Source organism: Vicugna pacos, chromosome 6 (genome assembly GCF_048564905.1).
Source record: "Vicugna pacos chromosome 6, VicPac4, whole genome shotgun sequence".
NCBI classification, from domain to species: domain Eukaryota; kingdom Metazoa; phylum Chordata; class Mammalia; order Artiodactyla; family Camelidae; genus Vicugna; species Vicugna pacos.
In genome coordinates this window covers 73931970-73954640 of record NC_132992.1, presented here as the reverse complement: position 1 = coordinate 73954640, position 22671 = coordinate 73931970, and the positions used below count along the sequence as shown (strand labels likewise).

At 43.1% G+C, this 22671-nt stretch overlaps 1 protein-coding gene and 1 long non-coding RNA gene across 9 annotated transcripts in view; one reads left to right on the top strand and one right to left on the bottom strand.

Moving 5' to 3' along the window:
- The window catches only part of NRXN3 (neurexin 3), a 1622069-nt gene that overhangs the window by 1516477 nt on the left and 82921 nt on the right, over window positions 1-22671 (bottom strand). The window lies entirely within an intron of this gene.
- On the top strand, window positions 1830-22196 carry LOC140696978 (uncharacterized). 2 transcript variants are annotated; one of them, XR_012073766.1, is made up of 5 exons: window positions 1830-1879; window positions 6535-6620; window positions 7872-8028; window positions 20473-20621; window positions 21945-22196. It is a non-coding gene; the product is annotated as an uncharacterized lncRNA (long non-coding RNA). The 2 variants fall into 2 exon arrangements; XR_012073765.1 differs by lacking the exon at window positions 1830-1879 and adding an exon at window positions 4792-5369.

The window sequence follows — 22671 nt, the reverse complement described above, 5'->3', positions numbered from 1 at the left end:
CATGAGAGGATGCCAGTATGTTTGCATTAATAAAGCCTCTCTGGTCTGCGAGGATCTCAGTAATTGTCCAGAAGGCCAGCAAGGAGACCATCATCAGTAGAATAGATCCTGGTGGTGGATGGTGATGGAAGAGTGAACTCCAAGGTCCTGATTATTGATGGGTTCTGTCTTCTTTCATAATTGCATGGAGTTATTAATGAATATTTATTAATCTATTAAAAACTATTCATTATTTCAGAATGGATAAATGTTCATGTATTTAAGTGGTGCTATTTTGAAAACTGTCAGCCCATCTTTTTGACTGCCCCAAGGCAAGGGAAAACCAGACATTTACATAATGTAGAGGAGAGCTGACCCCAGCTAACATCCATGAAGTAAAAAGCAGTCTTAACTCTCAAACTAACATCCTGGCCAGACTAAGAGAGGTTCAGGATCCTGCAAAAGATGGCTTTCAAAAATGTGAGGATGATCCCTGATCACCATAAGCTCCAAGACGATGGGAAAAAACTCGCTGCCTTGCTTTGTAATAAGTGGTTCGTGTTCCTTAAATATAGAACCAGAAATTTTGAATCTGAAAGAGTGCCCTCTCCTCAAATCATTCACCTTTGAAATCCATACACTTAACCCAGTGATTTGCCATGACTCAACACATTCATGGAACTCTGCTTTCAGATATAACAACAAGTTCAATAGATCTACTGAAGAAAATCAAATTTATTACTCTATAGTCACATGAGTTTGTTGGTTTTCCCAAAACATATTAGCCAGTTTGATAATGGAGATACCTAGCCTTGGCTGTAAATGACATCTGGCTGTTACTAAAACTAAAATCCATCTCCTTTAAGAAAAATATTTGGACCACTGAGAATGTTCAAAGCAATGTGCCAGGACATATTTTTAAGGAGCCTAAGTGACGGTCTAAAGATTATTGCCTCAATTCAGTGAATAAACATGCATATGTCAGTGTCTATGTTTACATCCATGTGTAGAGATGCATAAACAATTACCAGAAAAATATACATTAGTTTTGACAGGGGTCTTCTCAGGGTGCTAAGATTAGGGATGATTTATTTTTTTAATTGTGTTCTCCTGTACTTTCCAAACTTTCTGCAACAAACCTATATAACTTTTGCAATCAGGAAAAAAAAGGACAATAAATATTTCATAAATATAATTTTAATGTGCCACAGACCCTGAAGGCAAATTCAAGTCACAAGTTACAACAATGCTTGGCTCAGAAAAGCATCAATGGATTAAATGTATTGCCTTCCATGCCACAGCTTTTGAAGGGCATAACCCTCATTTAGATGTACAACTTCTATTATGTTTGTTGCTGTTGTTGTTTTTAAATCACTCTCCATTAACTTAGGGCCACACTGTATAATGTCATTCCATCTGTGCTGGTGGCAACCAAGCATTGTAATGCAGACCTTGCAGTACATGCGGTCACTAACCCTCGTGGACAGAGCCCACGACAGGCCTGCATTGTGCCAAATGTCATTCTGCTACACAGGGTTGTGGTCCAGAGAGAGGCCCTAGTGAATTTCCTTTGAAAACCCCCACACCACACTCAAGAAACCTTTCTAAAGGAGAAGAAGAAAAGGCATGACCCCATCTGAAATGTAATTTCTTATGTTCTGTAGCACAAGATATCCAAGGGTACTGGCAAAAAGAAACAACAGTAACAGTGGCTGTAATGACAGAGTGGTCCCAGGTGTTTCAGGTACTGTAAGCAAACGGGAACTTCTGCCCCTTTTCAGGGACCAGTTGGCCCCAGGCCCAGTCGCTTTATGATGTCACTGTTGATGCTGACCCAAGTAGGATGGCAGAGGAAATGCAGTGAAACAGGGCCTGGTTTGACCACACTGGCAAGAAAGAGGTAAGGTTCTTCCAATAAAGAAATTAGAGCTCTTGGATTCCTGAGATGAAAATTCAAATTTCCGTCAAATCACATTTTCTTACGGGAACTAAAATTTCCCTCTCTTGGTGTTTTACAGTTGCCCAATTCATGACAACATCTCCTCTAATCTCTCTGATGTGGAATCACTAAGAATACTCAACAATAACAACAAAAAGTCTTAAATACCCCTGAGAAAAAAGGGAATGTAGGAAAGAAAAGGACCACTATCTAGAGTTGCAGAATGCCCTGTATGTTTTTGGCAAATCCGAACTTAGGGGCACCTCTGTCCCATCTGATGTGGCTTAAAAACAGCTCAGATCAGCTGTGGAGCTAGGGGGGCCTAGAGGAGGGTGAACAGGAATGATTGACATTATCTGTCAACTTAATTATTTTTCATCTATAAAAACTTCACAAAATCCTGAGATTCCACAGAGTACTGTATGAGCAGGGAGAATTGACTAGGAAGGAGGCATATAGGAACTCAACGTATGTCTTACACTTCAGCTGATAAGGTGACTCCTAAAAGGGGATATGCAGTGTTCCTGTGTGTAAATTACACCTTAATACCCTGGCTTTTAAAAACAAAGGAGACACAAACGCAGAGAGTTCAAAAATTCTACTATAGAATTTCCCCCTCTCCCCATGTAACTAACTGCTGGTAATGAAGAGGAAGATATCCCACTCTGGGCTGCTAGGCTTTGCATAGATGATAAGTGTCAAAGAGTCATCTATGAGTGCTGCCTTTCCAGCTGGCCTGGGTATCAAGATATTCTGATGGAGACTTGAAACCACTAAATGTCTTCCATGGTAATAAAAGCCCTCCTACTGTGAAACAACTTCAAACTGTTCTGTACCTCTCAAAAGCAGGCTCCTAAAAGGTACAACTGTGCATCTATAATGATGTAAGAGAAAAATACTTTCCTTGCAAGGAGCTAATCAGTCAATCAACATCTAACCTTTTAGAAAGAATTCATCCACACTTCACTGGGCTCCCTGTCTGTCTAAAAACCAGAAAAGTATCCTGGTATATGCCTGGTAATAGTTCAGCAGATGGCAGAACTTTAAATATGGGAAACAATGAACCAACCAACAGTTTTTGAGCATATGTTCTTCTGAGACACAGTACTAGACCCTGGAGGAGACCAAGTACAAAAGAGAATTTCTGCCTTTGGTAATTTCTGATCATTGCTGGGGAGATGCCTTACTCAAAACCGAATATTTCAAAAATGTTACATTTCACTTTGTATGTATTTTAACAGTTTAACAGCTTACAATCATCACTTTCATGTACGTCAATTCAACCCTTCCTGTATACGTAAGAAGTTTGTGTTAATCGCCCTGTCTTACATAATTAGGTAATATAAAACAACAGCACAAGAAGTGTCAGAACACGGGATATGATGATTGATAAATGTATAGTTGGGTGATACATGTGAAATCGTGGGCCTGGCTTCACAAAGACAATGAGACTTGAGACTAAAGCTTATGAACATAAAGTATCTGAGTAAAAGAAGAGAGAAATAAGAGGATTTAAGGCAGGCATTGTGGCATGAGCAAAGGCATGACTGTATGATGACTGCAGAGTCTGACTAATGGCTGAGCTCCAAAAGACCTGGCCCTGGACAAAACACAAGGTTCGTGGCCATTTTAATTCCATACAATGCCCCAGGATAAATGCCTGTCCAATGCTGGTGGGAAAAGGGCTCTAAGTATGAGTTCCTTGGCAAAACAATTCTCTAATCTTATCTAGAAATACATGACAGTCGCATATGAGACAGCACACAAAAATGATGAACAAAAAGAGCTGCAGAGGGATGAGCGGTGTCCTAGCCTGTTCAGGCTGCTAGAACAGAAGGCTAGAACCTGGGTGGCTTACACAACATTTATTTCTCAGAGTTATGGAGGCTGGGAAGTTTAAGATGAAGGTGCCGGCCAATCTAATGTCTGGTGAGAGCCCATTTCCTGGTTTGCAGGTGGCTATCTTCTCATTGAAGCCTCCCGTGGCTGAGAGAGAGAGAGAAATCTCCAATGTCTTTTTATGAGGCCACTAATCCCATTCATGTGGGCTCTACCTTCATGACCTAATCACCTCCCAATGGCCTCACCTGCTAATACCATCCCACTGGGAGTTAGGACTTCAACAAATGAATTTGAGGGGGACACAAAACATTCAGTCCATGGCAAGTGAATATCAAAATGGGTTATGCTGTGATGTTTAGAGAGAGATGGCTAGTTATCAGGGTCCTAAGTCATCTGTACACAGCCAAAACCACTGATTAGTCTAATCACTCTTAACTATCAGTTCTTCCATCTGCTTAAGAAAAATTTAAAAATTCTGAGCTCACATGGTTTTGTGTAGGTTAATTATCATTCAGATAGTCCTCCAAAAACCCCTCATGCAAAAAGTACAATGTGAAATGATGTCATTACCTAGATCTAGAATATCCCTGGGCTCCTAAGGTAAAGAATTTATAGCCTCTTCTCTGACTGTTTCAAACAGGTGGATAGACCCAGTTGGCAAGCAAAGGGAAAAAACAGCTTAAAATAAGTCGTAATAAATTGTAACATTTTACTATAATACATAACTTGCTGAATTCAAGCTCTGTCCAAACTGCATTAGCCAGAATGTGAGTGAGTGTCCCTGCCTGACGCTAAATTCTACACCAGTTGCTTCAGAGCGGTTTCCTTCTCCGTGGTCTGACCTCAACGGCCAGACATTTATCAGTGTTCTTTCTGTAACCAAACGGCACTTGTTCAGTATTACATGCTTCCTAGGCTGCACCACAGAGGCAGCCTAAAAATGCCTAAGCAGCATGGCTTTCTGCACTTTCCTGGAGAAGTTGAACCCCAAGCAGGCATCTTATTCAGATGTATCTTCCCCCTCCAGATTGGGTTTTATCACCCTCTTAACCCTCTTAACCTACTTCTGAGAAATGAAGATTGGGGGCCAGGAAGTACGATCGAGCAGTGCCCTTTGAGACTCCTGCACAAGCACATCTTTATCCTGCAGTTAAATTTTCTGAGAGGTTCCAAACAGAGAGATCCCATTATGGAAACTTCAAAGGAATAAAATGAACATCATGGTTCCTTATGTAGGACAATATTCCCAAGTTTAAAATGTTATTCTACCTGGAAGACTAGATAGGACACGCCTGTGTCATCATGCATTTGAGAAGACTGGATAGGACATGTCTGTGTCAATGTACGTCAAGGTTTCTCAAGACAACTTAGCCACCTGGTGTGTGTGCGAAGAGTCCGAACAGAAGGGCAGCACTGTGGCTGATGGCCTCTACTTCCTGCGATTGGATCTGCCACAATATAAGCTTATCGCTTCCATGTGAGATGCTGCTCAGCTATAGGTAATGCTCACCACGTTACTCCAAGTGACTCAACTGCTCAGCCTTCTCCCTTCAGGAATTTCCAGTGAGATTGTGGACAACAAAACGAATCCCACTACTTTGTGACCCAGGTGACCGTTACACACGTTTTACATCATCTATGTGAGAGCCTCATCTTTCAGAAAGTTTGAGATTTACAGAAAGTAATTTTGATCTAGAAAGGAAGGCTTTCATCCTTAAGAAAATGAGTTCCAGGGACTTATTTGGGTGGGAGGAATGGTGAGGATTAAATGCTTAATATTTATTGAGTACCTGTAGTGATCTATGTCCTGTTCAGAACACAGTAGAGGAGGCATAACTTTTCTTTCAATCAGGTTAATGAGGAATTGATTTTTGAAGCTTTTTAAAAACACAAAGTACGATAGCAGTGTTAAACACCAATCGTAACAGGAGTGGTGCTCACCAAATGACTGCCTAATATGGAAGAGGAAGTGTGGGCAATCAATAGCAGATCTGTAACTCTTTCCCAGGGTGGCATCAGAGTGCTTCCATGCTCAGAAGCATGCACAGAGACTCACAGTCTCTTAGCTCAAAACTGTGTTCGTAATCAGAAGAGGACTCAGTTCTTCCTACAAGTTCATGGGGGCCCTTTACACACCCAGTAATGGGGCACAAATTAAATCTAGAGAGGATTTATAGGCCAAGAATAAGCAAAAGGCTCTGTCACAGCCTTTTGCAAAATGTACGTTATGGTTTCTCAAGACAACTGAGCCACCTGGTGTTAGAAAGTTAACAGCTAAAGCGCCTTTCTCTGTCTTCCATGGAGGGCAAGTAATACTTTCCCCAAATGACCTTAGGACAGTGATAGCCAACACCCTCTATAGCGAAGGCGGATTCAGCATTAAGCCTCTTGACTCCAAACATTCCCAAACCTGGTCTGGGAACACTCAGGAGCATATCCTGTGTTGATCAGATTTGGATTGTGCAGACAAATTTGAATCTATCAAGGTCGGGGTGAGACACACGTCCACGATGGTGACAACAACTTAAATAATGGTAACTGCCATTTACTGAGGTCTTAGCACGTGCCAGACCTGGGATCAGACCCCTTACCTACAGAATCTCATTTAATCCTCACAGCAACCCCATGGATTAGGTATTGTTATCACCATCATACAGATGAGAGAAATTGAGGGTCAGAGAGATACGAGTTGCCCGGCTGGTAAGTGTTAGCGCCGGAATTCCAGTCTGACAGTGTCAGTAATCACCATACTATCTGCCTTGTAACAATTACAGCTACCGTCGACCGAACACTTCAATACATGCCATGTTTTTAATGGTGGGCTGATTATGTATGTCATCTCATAACACTGGCAGTTAAGGTGAGTAATTCAAGAACTCTTTTAGTCTACTGAGGACTGACCTCATACACTAGGCCAAGATGTTTCCTAAGTGGGAAGGAAACAAAGGTCACTGCCCTCAAGAAGGTCATCATTCTTCCAGCTGACCCAAAAGTGGATCCTGAGACAGCATCAGGATGGGCTTTCCTACTGGGACAATAATGCAATAAGAACTCACTGAAATATATAAAGAGATCTGTCTGAATTCATTAAAAAGTCTGAATTATAAAAGTATTTTTAAAGAAATGTGAACTATTTCATTTTTAAGAAAAAAAAACTATACCAACATAACAATGTAAAACTGTGTAATCAAGAGCAATTTTATTCATCATTGCTTTAAGTTTTTGCAAATTAATGCGCTTCTAAGTGCCTGCAAACAGTTTATTCTCATAAGAAGATGAAAGAGTCCCTCTGACATCCAGTTTTTGCCTGAGTTATGACAAATTCCAAATTAGTGGTCCCCTAGTAGGATCTATATTAATGAATATATATTTTATCTTGAATTGATTCTTTTAAATAGCTCTTTTCCAAGGAATGCCAATGGTGTTAGCTATCATCTCATTTACTTTTATGTAACAAAGTAGGCTAACCTGTGACCCTGAGATGAAGTTACACCTCCCAAGTCTCACGCTAAGCTGAAAACAGAATCCAAACCCTGCTCCATCCATCGTAACTTCTGGTCCAGCCCTGTTTGCTCTCCATGTTCTTCCTCCCACTGGGGTAAATCATGGCTCTCTCTCATCCTTGACAAGTGAAGCCTAGAGCTCCTTAGTCTAACTGCTCATGTCTTTGTTTATAAGTTAGTAGGTAATAATGTTATTCATAATTACATATTGTTAATACTGATGTCATTATTTTTAATAATAATAAAGGTTAATCAAGGAGGAACTCTAGTACCCAGCCAGAAAGGAGGAAAACAGAAAGTGAAAGAAAGATTTGTTTGTTTATTCATCTGTTTTTAAGTTTAGAAGAAACAAAGAAGTAGACATGACATGTGCAGAACTGCGGGTTGTTCCCCGATTCTATCCTCCACTTCCTCCTCACCACAAAACCTCAGTTTCGTTCGGGGCTATGATATACTCAGCTGAAGACATTAACCTTCCCAGACTTCTTCATAGCTAGTAGTCCTGTGACCCAGTTCTGGCCAATGAGCATATTCAGAAGTCTACGGGGATTTCTGAGGAAAGCTTCTATCTTCCTGACACTGGCACTTCCTCCTCCTCTTTCTGCCAGGAGCATGATCACAACTTCTGGAGGTACAGCGATCATCTTGCAATCGTGAGGATAAAAGTCATATACTATGAATAATAAAGGAAGAAGATAGAAGAAGCCATGATGTTCAGCAGCACCCATGAGTATCTATGCTTGTTATAGACACACTGACTTACCTGTGAGCTTCTTTTGTGTGAAAAAAAATTCTTTTATTATTTTTTGGGGGTGGGGGAGGTAATTAGGTTTTTATTTGTTTGTTTACTTTAATGGAGGTACTGGGGATTGAACTAGGACCTTGTGCATGTTAAACACACACTCTACCACTGAGCTACACACTCCCCACTGAAAAAAATTTTACTTAATCCACTGTAATTACAATTTATAATATCCTCCTCTAAAGAGATTTTTTAAAGATACAGCATATTTGGGAGGGCACCATAACAAGAGGTAAACAAGACGGAGTATTTGGAGTTGAATGGACCTTCAGAGATCATCTAATTTAAATGCTTTTTTAAACAAATGAGGAAACCAAAGAGCAGACTGGAGACCACATGTGTCTCAGGTCACAAAGCTAGAGCTTTGGTCCTCAGTTCAGTGCTTTATCTGTGATTCTGTGTGGCCTGTGCTGAAGAGTAAATGATTAGAATGAACTAGAAAGAGAAACATTTCTCAGATAGCCAGATGAAAGCAACTCTGAAAGAATAAGCTGCACTTGGTATCTGGGCAGAGATATATTCAAAAACTCTGTTAAAATAGTTCTTGTAAGAGAAACAAGTACTTAAAAAAAGGGGGGGGGGTTCATAGGCTTCTATACCCAGAAGTCGGAAACAACTTAACAACTGTTTGTTAAATTATTTTAGCAATCTCCCCAGAGTAAGCTGGAAATAGCAGTGTAGGTTTTTATTCTTCTTTGAAAGAAAGTGGGAAACTGACCTCTTTTAATCAGAGAAAAATCATTCCAAAGGCAGTTCACTGTCCGTGCGGACTATTCAGTCTCTGTACAGAGACTTCTCTAGCTCTAGGTGTTTACAGCATGGACTCTGGAGATAGACCATCTGGGTTCGAACCCCAGCTTCACTGCTTACCAGGTGTGTGACCTTGGGTAAGTGATTAACCTCCCTGGATTTCTGCTTTCCCATCTGTAAAATGCGTATAATAATAATATTTATAAGGAAGGTTGTTGTAAACATTAATTGAGCTAATATATGTAAAGTACTTAGAAGTGTGTGCATGTATATATACATACATATAAACACACACACTGATATACATATGTATGTCATCATTACTACCATAGCCGCGATCACATAAAATGGAAGACTAGGGGTTCAAAGAAAAAGAAAACCCAGGGATTTTTTTGGCTGATAACAAAAGCACCCATATGAATGACTTTCTAATTTAAAGGACCCAACCAAACATTTGTTGAATGAATGAATGAATGCCACCAGGTGAAGAAAGTCCCAAAGAATCTTAAATCTCAAAACAGTATCTAAAGGTAACACAGAAACCAAAAATTTCAGTCCAAGTTTAGAAATATGGCTAGGATAAATTATAATTAATGAATAACAAAAATTATAAATTATAATTAATGAATAACAAAAAATACACAATTGTACCACAAGAAATTGTGTTTCTTTTATTATCTGCTAGGAAAATATGGTGTTTAACTTCATCAGTTTTAATAATAAAATTAAATATTTTCTTTTAAAAAAGATAGAATGGCTCTAAACCTGTAATGGGAGCCTCAGAAACCCCAGTGAGAATGCCAGGGTGTATACAGCACTTGGGCTCAGAACACTTCGTCATGGCATCCACTGCCACTCGGTGGACACTCCCACTACCTCTGTGTCCACAAGGACAACGAGAGCAGTGGACTAAGAACCAGGACCCCAAGCTCTGGATATTGCTGTGTGACCTTGGGCAGGTCACATAACCTATTTGGGTCTTTTTTTCTAATAAGAAAAATGAAAGTCTTGGATTCTTTAAGTCTAGTGCTTCTGAGAAATCTTCTATAGGGATAAAACTAAAAGTTATTCTCAGTTAGAATATCTCCAAGGCTTGACAAACTTGGACTGTTCTGCCTACTTTCAATGTATCTATCACTATTAAACTGTATAGTTTCTACCATGATTATTACCGTACTGTTGCAGAAGGAGTATCTTTTGCATTTAAAATATCTAAGCTATTGCAATGGCCTGCTATAGGGTCAGATGGCACAACATCTCTGAGGCCATACTCCCAAAAGGGGAAAAAAAGGGGTGGGAGTAATTAGAAGGACTTGCAAGATGGCAAATAAAACGTACACAAAACTTCTGACAGAGAAATCATATTAAATGCCATATCAATTCTGGAAGCAAGGGTGGAATTTTGAGGCAAAGGGCAAGTTGCTTGCTGTAGGGGACACCTGTTGCTGCTCCAGCAACCGTTCCCACTTTGCCTTCCCCAACATCACCCTGAATTTTCTAGCCAAGCAATTTGGCTGAGACTGACCCCACCCTCAGCAAGGAGTTGAGTCCTGACTGGCCCAAGCCATTCTTGCCCATCTGTCCTGATTGGTTGAGGGAAAGGTACATGTTACAGAATGAATATGTCCCCTCAAATTCATATGTTGAGATCTAGTCCCGAAGTGATTTGGAGGAAGGGCCTTTGGGAGGTAACTGTGTGGTGAGGGTGGAGTCCTTGTGAACAGGACTAACTTTCTTTATAAGAAGAGTCCAGGAAGCCAGCTAGCTCTTTCTGCCTTGTGAGGTTACAGTCTGGAAGAGAGCCCTCACCAAGACCTCATACTGGCACCCTGATTTCAGACTCCAGCCTCCAGAACTGTGATAAATAAATTCATGTGGCTTATAAGCTACCCAGTCTATGTACTTCGTTATAGCAGCCCCAACTGACCAAGACAGCACATGATCAAAACCAGGTCAATCAAGGAGAAATAAGATGTATATGGGGGAAAAAAGTCCCTTCCTCCACTTTCCCCCTATGCTCTTCTTTCTTACTTTGGGAATGTTTATCCTGGACAGTTCCTCCTACTTGAATCTCCAGATTCAAAATCATTCATTTTTTTCATCTATTCATTCAAATGGTTTACTTGGAGCTTATCTACTGGAGTTACAACAGTGAACCAAAGATCAAAGATCTCTTCACTTACAGAGTCTATAGTCTAGGGAGAAATAAAGACAATAAAGTAAGTAAATAAAGAAGATGAGGTCACTGAGACAGTGATAAGTGCTCTAAAGAAAATAAAAGATGGTAATAGGGTAGAAAGTAACCGTGGGGCAGGGAGATGCTTTAGGTAGAGTGGCAGGGAGGTACATTTTGAGCCTAAATCTGGATGAGAAAAGGCAGCAAGCCCAGTAGATATATGGGGAAAGAGGGTTTGGGAATTAATGACAAGCAAGTGCCAAAGCCCTAAGGGTAGAATTTGCTCAGAGTTTTCAAGAAACTGAAAGGGGACCAGTGTGGCTGGACCCCAGCAAGGGAGGAAGGGGGTGAGGAGGGAGAGGAGGGCAGGTGCTGGGTTGTGCAGGGATCAGAAGGAATGAGGAGAGTTATGATTTTAAGTAAAAGAGTGGCATTTCTGACTTACTTTAAAAGATCATAAGTGTGTGGCAAGTGGACTATAGGAAACAAGTAGAACCTGATAGAACAGTCAGGAGGCGGCTGCAGGACTCTCAGCAACAGATATTGATGGCTTAGATGGTAAGGGTGGTAAGTAGACATGAGAGAAGAGGACCTCTTAGCACCTTGTAATAGTTTTAGTCCCTTCCTTATATCCACATGAAAATGACAACAATAGCTCTGAGAAGTATGCTGAGCACTGCTGTTCTCAGTATGCACTTTTTACATGCAAATTCATTTCGTCCTCTCAACAAATTTGTGAGGACAGTTGTTGTGGGCTGAATTGTGTTCCTCAAAATTCTTTATGTTGAAGCCTTAACCTCCAATGTGACTGTATTTGGAGACGGGGCCTTTAAGGAGGTAATTAAGGTTAAATGAGGTCATAAGGGTGGGGCCCTAATTCAATAAAACTAGCGTCCTTGTAAGAAGAGGGAGAGAGAACCAGGGATGGAAGGAAAGACAATATGAAAACACAGGGAGAAGACAGCCGCCTACAAGCCAAGAAGAGAAGCCTCAGGAGAAACCAAGCCTGCCACTGCCTTGATCTTGGATTTCCAATCTCCAGGACGGAGAGAAACAAATTTCTGTTTTTAAAGCCACCCAATCTGTGGCGTTTGTTACGGCAGCCTCACCAGACTAACACGATTATACCAGCCTAAAGTAGTGTGGCCTCAGAACCACACTTCTTGGGTTGAAATCCTGGCCTCACACTTACTAACTTACCTGTTTTTTTGGCTTCTTAACCATGATGCTCTGCTGCCCACCAGGGAAACAGCAATGACTCCAATGAACGTAAATTTACATCAAAATTTCACAAACCTTACATATCACCCACTGAAAAATAAGGATGAAAAACCCTAAGCCTATAAAGAAGGTAATCTGCCAGCAAGGGGTTCTGTTTAACAGATAGGTAACAGGGATGGGCGGGGAGAAAATACTGTTTAGTACTGGAGTTCAGTGGGAAAAAAGATGTGCCCCCAAAAGTTTTGACTGTGGACATTTGGTACCTAAATTAAAAAAAAAAACTATAAAACCCCTCCCCACTGATTGATGGTAACAGGTGTCTTTGGGGCACAGCATCATAGGTTAGACCACAGAGAATCCATGGAGTTTCTATCTCTTCCAGACCCTTATGTTTACAAGGAGCCAAAAAGGCCAAGTGATTTCAAACTCACAATTAGTGGGGACCTTGCTGTGGAATTGGCCAACTGTAGTTTTAAGTGATCTTGTTTTTTTAACCTCCCTGAAAGTCTATACATTTTAATAGGACAGCATGTCCCATCTAGGACAAGACTGAAGTTCATGATGATCTAATGACCAAAAGAGCTTGAAGGAGGTCTCCTGGGGCTGCTTCTTGTCATTATTTGAATTCTCTTTTCAAGGACACAGCCAAAACCACGGCCAGGTGGGTGGGAGTAAATTCCTCCAGAGCAGTTCAGCCACTGAAAAGGGATGGGGCACTGAATTCCCAGATTTTTTTTTTCAAATAAATGCTCATTTCCTTCCACATTTTGCAATAGGACCACTTAGTGACACAAAATTTTACCCATTCACATTCAGCTGCCTGTACTTCATTACTTTCTACAGATGCTTCCAGACTCAGATCACGCCAGCTCTTTGTCACTGATACACTCCTGCCATTGAGCTGAAGTTAGCAGGAGGAGGGAAGTGGCATTTTTTTCCCTTGAATGGCTGAGAAACTCCCTCGCCCCCACATCCAATCAGCTACCAAGTCTGTCATTTCTTCCTTCCCAATGTCTCTCGCATCTGTTTCTCTCTCTCTACTCCCACCATCACCACTCTGGTTCAGGACTCAACTACCTCCTACTGCTGCAACTCCCGCCTCCTGCTTCTCCTACCTCTGGCTTCTTCCTCTTCACCCAACCAAAGTACCACCATTAGAACACTCTTCTCGCTGTTTTACCACTCCCTTGCTCAAAAATCTCTAGGGGCTCCTCATTGCCCAAGGAATAAAGTCCAACCTAAGCTCAGACTTCAGACCCTGTGTGCTGGTCCCAGTGAACAAGGCAGACATGATTATTCCTTTATGGCATTTACAGACTAGTTGGGGAGAGAGATAAATAAATATACAAATAATACAGCTAAGGGGGAGGGTATAGCTCAAGTAGTAGAGTGCATGCTTAGCATGCACGAGGTCCTGGGTTCAATCCCCAGTACCTCCTCTATAAATAAACAAACAAACAAACCAAATTACCCCCCTCAAAAAAGAACCTAAAAAAATTAAATAAATAATATAGCTAAAGTAATATCCACAAATGTGATAAGGGCCATGAGAGTTCTTCAAAATAAAGGGAGGATTATCAGGCTATCCCCTTTAGAGTGGGAGGTCAGGGAAGTAGTGAAATTACTGGAGTAGTAAAATTGGAGCTCAGAGCCAAAGAATGGGTTGGTCTGTGCCGGTTGAAACAGAGAGTCATGAAGGCTCCAAGGTGATAAGAGGAATGGCAAGGAAAGCAGAGGTAGGTCTAACCTTCTGAGAGGTTAGAGAAAGATAAAGCAGCAGCCACTCTCAAAATGAAGATGCCACACACTGGAGCCCTCATTTACCTGTCCCTTCTGCAAGGATAAAAAGATGTACCCTTGTGAAAATGGACTTCCTGTCCATCACAGGTGTGGCCGAGTCAATGGAGGTGTAGTTGTGTGGGGCACTGGATAAATATCTAGAGCTAATTAGTAGTAACCATGAGGACACACCCCTGGCAGCCCTCCCTGTTAATTCTCCCAGACCTGTTGGGAACCCAACCTGAGACATCCCCAAAGCTCCTGAGCATGCTTCCTGTGCGGTCCCAACCCTATGTATGTTATATATGCTCACATGCACACACAAACATATACACACACATACACAAATGGACATTTGTATGAGTACAGATGTAAGGAGATAGAGGCATCTGTGTTAGTAGGTACTAGGGGATACAGAGATGCTCAAATTAGCCTCTTGTAACTGCCAACCACTCTTCATTCTCTGCCTCTGCCTCTTAACCACAGACCATTCCTGGGCTAAGGGCTACTGCCAAATGCCACCTGAATTTGACCAATCCTTGAGACATCACTGATTTCTTAGGGAGACCCCAGTTGGCATCTATGTCTCCACCCTTCCCATGACTATGCCAGATTTAACTGAACTCAACGCCCTCCTTCTCCATCACCACCCCAAATTCTATGCCCAGGGACAGAAGTGAAAGCCACAGGAGTCCCCTTGGACAGGTCCTGGCAAGGGCTGGAGGACACATGTCATGTGCCTTTGGTTGCTTTTGAAGGGGGCTGGGAATGAGAAGGGGTAGAGGGCACTCAGAGTCATCAGCTCTTTCATAAAACAGATATGTGATAAGAAAACATAGTTCCTAGTTGGCATGGCCATAGTAAATCACAGCCCTTCCCTCCCTTCCCGGTGAGCCACACAAGGCTAGGAAGAGGGAGCCACGGCCCTGTACTGCTGCTGCTGCTTTCCCCTGAAGCTATGAAATCGGCATCTGTTGCAGGCCCCTCCGCGGTCCATGGGCCTCCTCATCCTCAGAGGAAGATCTGAGGTGAATAAGGAAACATAAGCCACCCTGGCTAAGCAGCATGTGACAATAAACCAGACTTCCTATAGCTCAGGCCTTTGCGTTGGTCAGGACATGTATTAGTCTTAAGTCATTCAAAAGTCAGAGTAACTTAGTGGAAGAATAACTGAAAAAAGATTTTATAACTATGTATGATGATGGATGTTAACTGGACTAACTGAGGTGATTACTTTGAAACATAGGCAAATATTGTACACCTGAAACTAATATAACGTTATGTCAATTTTGCCGCAATTTAAGAAAAAAAGAGAACTTGAAAAAAGAGTAACTTTGCTTTTCACATGAACTCTCGGGGCAGGGAGCATCCCCGCTAATTCTCGGTCGTGACAGAGCACAGCCCCAGGCCTGTGTAGACATGGGGAGAACCCTGGCCAGAGGCACCACATTTCCATGCAGCAGGAAAACACCCCCAGCCTCTCGCTCTCTGCCCCCACCTCCCTGCTCCTCCCTTCAAAAGAAAAGACTTAACAGACCAGTGAATATGGGAGAAGGACCTGAATCTTCTTCATCCCACCCTTTTCTCCCTCATTTGCAGGGAGCCCTGACCTCTAGAGAGTGTCTTCTCTGCTCGTCCATGCAGTAAGTTCACCAGGTTCAGAGCAGTAATAACAACAACCACCACCAGCACCTACTGAGCGCTTACAATAAGCTAAGCACTGACTCAGCATTTTATAGGCATTAATTCATTTAATCCTCACAACAATACCCTATAAGGCATATTATTATCTGCCTTTTACAGATTAAAAACACAAGGTTCAGAAAGATTAAGTAACTTGCCTACTGTCACACAGCTACCAAATGGCAGAGTTGAGATTCAAACCCAGGCAGTCTGGTTTCAGTGTCCTCGCTGGGCCCACTATGTCATACTGCCTTTTGTTATGCTGCATGGAGTAGGTGTCAATTAGGGTGGTAACTTCAATTCAGGGGGCGTTTAGAGAGCCTCACTATGGCTATACGTCGAGGATGTTCTCATATTCAGCCACGACCTCGTGGAGATGAGGTAGTGATTCTCAACAGTCCCCTGAAGCCAGGAGAAACAAAAGGTGCCAGGTGAAGTATCACGCAAGTATGTACCCAAAGCTACCTGGTAGGTGGATCCATCTGGGAGGAGAGCCCAGGTGCTTGCCAGCCACACTCGGCCATCACCCTAATCCACCCATTCCACACCAGAGCCAGCAGGGAATGGAAGAATAGCATGGGCAGCCGTGAAAAGCTCATGTGGTATGACCTGAGAGGAAAGGAAGGAAAATTATAATAGCAAGTATTTACATGCTCCCAGACCCTGTTCTGAGGTCTTTATGTGTATTGTCTCATTAAATCACCCCACAATCCTATAGGGAAGTACCACTGTTATTCAACTTCATAAATGGGAAACCGAGACAGAAGCTAAGTTACATGTCCAGAGCCAGGCAGCTGATAATGAGAAGGCTGAGATTTGAAGCCAAGCAGTCTGGCCCAAGTCCATTCTCTCGAACTATACTCCACTGGAAGGGAAAAAAACAACAAAAAACAGAGAGTAAGCAAGCAAGCAAGCTCAGGCTTTGAGACAGACAGAATTGAGTTCAAATCCTGGCTCTACCACTTATTAGTAACTAGCAGGTTGTGCAAAATCCCTGAGCTTCAGTGTACTCCCGTGTATTAACAGACAGCTCCCCAGCAGGACTGTGATCAGGATGAATTAATATACCAAGTGCTGAGTGTCCAAGAATCTGGTAGGAGGTCAACCAACACTATTTTACCTCCTCCCACCATCACGGTGGCAGAACCTGTGCTGGCCCTGGGGATGTGAAGTTACCAAACATTGTCCTTGCCCTCAAGGATCTCCCTGCCTTGCAGAGCTGGGTGGAGACATGAAAAAAGGATTACAACATAAGATGTCACAGGCAGTGAGAAAGGCATGAACCTAGTGCCAGGAGGACAGAGGAGGGAGCGATTTCTTCTGCCAGGGAGAGTTGGGACGTTGGATCTGGATCTTGCTGGTTAAATGGGAGTTTGCCAGGTGAGGAAAAGGAGTGAATTTCCATCTGATTTGAGAACTTTTACTGCCACCATCACCAAGGTCAGCCCCAGCACTCAGATTATACCTGCTCTTCCTGTGACAACATTGGGAGGTTAAGAATATCTATTTCACTAACTTTTCTCTGAAAGACATCACAGGCCAACAGCAAGAGGGCTGACCCCATCCGGAGGGTTTCCTGTGGGTTGCATTTTAAGCTGTTATTTTCTCATAACACAACAAGGAACACAAAGGGCTGTTTTATATTCCGAATACCTAAAGATTATAATCCATTATAGGGGTGTATTTGTTCCTGGAACTGAGATAATGCTGAGCAAAGCTACAGAATTAATTGCCCTGAAGCTATAAATCTCCTATTTATTTCTTGATGAGTTTACAATGACAGTGTGTAAATTCCCCCACACCTATCTACACACACACACCCAGTCACACATACACGGGCTGCCCAGTAGGGAAGGTAAGCCAGGGAGTTGATTTTATCAGTGACAACAACACAATAATGGCAATAATGATGGAACAATTCAGCCAGTGCTTCCTGCATGTGAGGGTCTATGCTAAGCGCCAAAGCTACCTGATCTCACTCAGTCCTCATAGCAACCCCATGAGGTAGGTTCTATTGCCCTCATTTTCAATAAGAAAGCAGACTGAGGCTTACAGCAACTCAAAGAAGTAAGGTAACTTGCTCAAGACACAAAGCTAGTAAGCAAAGTCAGAACTCAAACCCGACGCCATGGATAGCAGGTCCTTGTCTGTATCCACAAGCTGTCAAGAGGCTCGCAGGACAAGAAACAGGGTCCCTGATAAATGCTAGTACCAGTCAGAGCTGTTCTTTGCTGGGACCGTAAGGACCAACACACTCCAAGCACACACTTCTGGGGAATCGCATGTGCATTCCCCAGACTCAGGGTGGAGCTCAACATGCAAACTGCCACTGGGGCTGGAAGAGCAGAAACCAGGAGCTTGCAGGGTCCGTACTTTAAAACCAAGTACGCAGGCATCTGTTCCAGCTCCCGGACCAGGAGGCTGTGTAGTGGGTAGGGGTGAAGGAACAGCACGGGGATGCTCAGTAAATGGCAAATGGAGACTTGGAGGAAGAAGCGGTAAGGGAGGGTGGAAGGAAGGAGGATACAGTCATAACTGGGAGTCAAAGGGAAAAAAGGCAAATTAGCAAGTTTTCATAAAAGAGGAACTCAGGAGCAGTTGCCAGGGCAAGGTGATAAATTCTGTCCAATGGCATACTTCTCACCCAGGGGCCCGTGAGACAAGCCAGGCAAATGCAGTACCAATTCCTACATCATGACATCTTCAGGAGCCAAGTCAGGATTTGACCTGTAGTGTCCCCAGAATAAGCCTGAGCCCTCTGTGCTCCACACCTCTGACCCAAGCCTTACAACAAGATTATATGAAATTCATTCATTCCACAAATCTTAATACCATTGTGCCAGGCAATATGCTGGCAGCTAATGATACAGCAGTGAACAAAGCGCTCCCCAGGCTTAACTCCCAGTGCAGAAAACATACATATAGGTAAAATATAAATTATGCTATATGGTTATGAGTCCCATGGAAAGTATGAAAGGGGACTTAAGGAGTACCAGGTGGGAGATGGGAACAGTATCTGACTTTCAATAGAAAGTTTAAGTCCCCACAGAAAGATGACAATGAGCAAAGACATGGAGAAGGTAAGGGAACAATGGGGGAAGAAGTTTCCAAGCAGAGAGAACAGCAAGTACAAAGGCCCTGAGGCAGGCATAAACATGCCTGGATAGTCAAAGACCACCACAGCCAGCATGTCTGGGTCTGAGTGATCAAGAAGAAAACAGATAAGGTCAGAGAGGTTTGAAGCCACTGAGGGAACTTCGGCTTTTATTCTGAGTGAGGCAGGGAACCACTGAAGGCTTCTGGCCAGAGGAGTGACATGAAGAAGCTTGTGTTTGACCAGCATCACGCTGGCTGTTAAGATGCAAATAGACTTGAGTGACACAATGAAGGAAGCAGGGAGCCTGGCCAGAAATCCAGGTGAAACACAATGGGGACCTGCGTCAGGGTGGTGGCAGTGGAGGTAATGATGGCTAAATCATGATTGGCCAAAGGACTGGATGTGGAGGGTGAGGACAAGAGAAGGAGTCAAGCTCAACTCCAAGGTTATCCACAACCAACTCTGAGCTCTAAGCTCACTCAATTCCTACGACACCCTCAAGTCTAAGCCCCCTTGAATAAAATGTGAAGACATTTTATTCTTCACTTTTGTTTTATTTCTTTACAGTAAGGATGAATTTTGGTAGTTGTGGAGGTAATGATGTACAGGGGCAAAAGGAACCACTTCACATTTAAAATCTTCATATTAATTACGTACTATTCACATGGGATCTCATTTAATCCTCCCCATCCCTGAGGAAGGTGACCAGCACAGTCACACTTCCTAAACTAAGGTTCAGAGAGATGGAGAGCCTGTTGAAGGCCATGCAACATTTAGTCCTAGCACCCAGATCTTCGGACTGCATATCTCATGAACTTCCTATTACCTCAATGGTTTTGATTTTGTCAAAGTTCATTCAACAAATATTATTGAGCATCTCTAGGGTAAATATCAGGCACTGTGTTTATCTCCAGGATGTAGCAGGAGATAAGTCATGATCCCAGCACTTAAAGAGCTCTCAGTCCCGGTTTAGTTGGGGGGAGGGGGGTACAGGCCGAGCCCCCCTCAGCTGTCCATGCTGGGAAGTGCACTCCTCTGTGCTTGGGGAGGGAAGGGGCGATGTGTCCTCTGTTCTCCTCCTTTCTCCCTCTTCCTCTCTTCTCATTCGTAAACAGGCATGCTCTTCTCCCTAGAAAACTGCTAGAATTCAGCTCTAGATCCACTGGCTTGGAACTGGTATGCTGACCTGGTGCAAATGAAGTCACTGTAGCCCAGGCTCCCCGCTGGGTGTGGCGGAATTGGCCGCTAGCAAAGAAACAATAAAGAAATCTCTAACATGTGCCAAGGGAGGGATTATCATATGGGCTCTTGCTTTTTATGAAATAGGAAAAGTGGATTTTTCTAGTTGACTGCATTTGATCGTTTTTCCTCCATTTGTTTTAAAGTTGAACATCTGATCTGGCAGGGACTTTTCACATGCGGCTGAAAAAAGATGCCTTTTGAGCTCCTCTCCCAGCCTCCCATCGCAGAGGATGGGGGTGGCAGGGCTTACAGTATGATTCGGCCACCACCCCTAACACATCACAGCCCTCAGCATCAACCTGCCTAAAATTCCTTCTAATTTGTCCATACTTAATCACCCACGGACCTTTTCCTTCCAGGTTTAGTAAAAATTTCTTTATATTTTCCCACTGGTATCACAATATTTTCTCTCTGTTACCTCTGAATCCTTTTATAGAGTGACCTCTCTCCCTACTATAGGTCACTACTGCCACCTGGAAGCCAAGAACAGGACATCCCAATAGGACAAGGAGGCCCAGAAATCTTCCCTATCCAAATCCAAACCTAGCACAATTGTTGTCAGTGACTGAGAAGGCTCTGAAGCAGAGTGGCAGCTATGTGCAAGCAAGGTAGGGCATCTCAGTCCTCAGTGTGCACATCAGTCAGCTGCATTCTTGCTAACATGCAGATTCTGATTTGGTAGGTCTAGGATGGGTTTGAGATTCTGCATCTCTAAGGAGCAACCAGGCGATGCCAATGCTACTGGTCCATGGACTACACTTGGAGTAGCAAGGACAAAGTAGAAAGCCCATGGGTTAGGAAACCATAGCTATACTACTAATTCATGAATCTCGCAAGTGGGCAAGATTAATGTTTCCAGAATGTGGTTCGCAGAACACAAATCCCTTATGATGCTACCTAAGGAAAAAAATTTATGGTCAAGGTCAAGTAGGTTTGGGAAATACTACATACTTCATGTGTAAGCCACACCTGCTAGCAAAGGCTCTGCAAAGTCCTATTTCAATATCGTTCAATATTGTTTAGCTCTGCTTACCTCAGTGGGATGTACCCTCAAGGTCAGGAGACAGTAAACCCCAGGCTGCACACATCCCTAAGCACAGAGCCATTTAAGGGACGGCTCTGAGGTTTTCGAGGTTACCTATTGACAGGAGTCAGGGAATCCATCAACTTCCAAACACTCAGGTTAAAGGTCCTCAGCACACAGAGCCTTGGATAAATAGCCACTTGTCCCCCAGAAGAAAAAACTCCAACACCTCAGCCCTCCCACAGCCTCTACCCCTTTGTACCCAGAATATCTCCAGAAGCCCCCGACAGTTCATAGGCTGCCAGCCCCACCAATACCAGCCTTCACCAAATATCTGAAGTGAATCCAGGGAGCAGCTACAAACCCAGCAACAAGAAGCACTGTCTGCCTGGCACTGTCTGCCTGGCACATCTACCTGGATGCTGGTCACAGAGACTACACACTAGACTATTGGGAATTAATATCCTCTCCTGTTCCCTGTGATTTGTACATTTTCAGCCACTAAAACGCCAGCCATAGACCATCCTTCTGGCAATAATTCTGTATCTGTCCAGGAAGGGACCTATTCCTTGGGATCTATTATCACTTAGGCATAAATCTGCCTTCTTAGGTACCTCTCATCTTCCCTCCTTTCCAAGTAAGCAAGGGAGGGGCCCCAGGGTATTCTCCTCTCAGATCGGAGATCTGGAGGCAGGCCCAACAGCAGGGTCGCAGTTCTAGAGTGATGCCTCATGGGGGCGCATTTTCAGAAAAAGAATCCTGGCTCCATAGAAACTTAAAAAGGGCTGTCTCCCATGGGACCTAACCCTTGCTTTGCTCATAGAAGGAGCTCAATGATAGCTGTTGGTTTAGGCAGCAAAACCAGGAATTCTGACTGGCTAAGTTGGGGAAATCCTTTCTCTTTCAGAAATCTCTCCCTAATCCTAACCTTGGAAACTCTCTACACCAGCAAGGCTTGAGAGAAGGCAAAACCCAACTGTAGTTCTCCACTTCTCCTGTGCAAGTCATGTTGTCAAAGAGCTTACAGCTAGTGCTAAGAACTGGCCCTCATAGCCTGTAAGGGTGAGCTCTGCAGTCACAGAGAGCTGCAGAAACTCTGTCCTCAGGGCTTCCCAGGAACTCAAGAGCAAATGTACCAATAAAGTAGACAGACTTACAATGTGCTTTATTTCTATAACCCACTGTTCTGAAAAACACCTTGTAACTTGAAGCTGTAACATCAGCAGTACTGAATCCCTGGGACACAAGGTGGGGGTAGGGGAGAGAGAGACCTGTGGCCAAGAGCCAATAAAATCATTTTTTTTAAATATTTTTTTAATGTCCAAGCACAAAATACACTAATGGAATTGACTGTCCTATTAAAACGTTTGGTCAGTACTTGTAGCTCAGTGAAATTACAAATTAATAAATGTGAGTTTTTCCTGCATAAACTATTCATTTAGTAAATGGCTATCTGGCTCCACTGGGGCTGGGCAGAGCTAGGACAGCAGGGGGGCAGACAGGGGACTGAGACTGATCAAGCTGTCCAGGGTCATCATCAAGGGGGGGGAGATCTGAGGAACAAAAGCATGAGGCACTTCCCAAGGCTTTCTATTTCTCTCCCACCTACCCTTAAACAAAAGAATCCAAATACC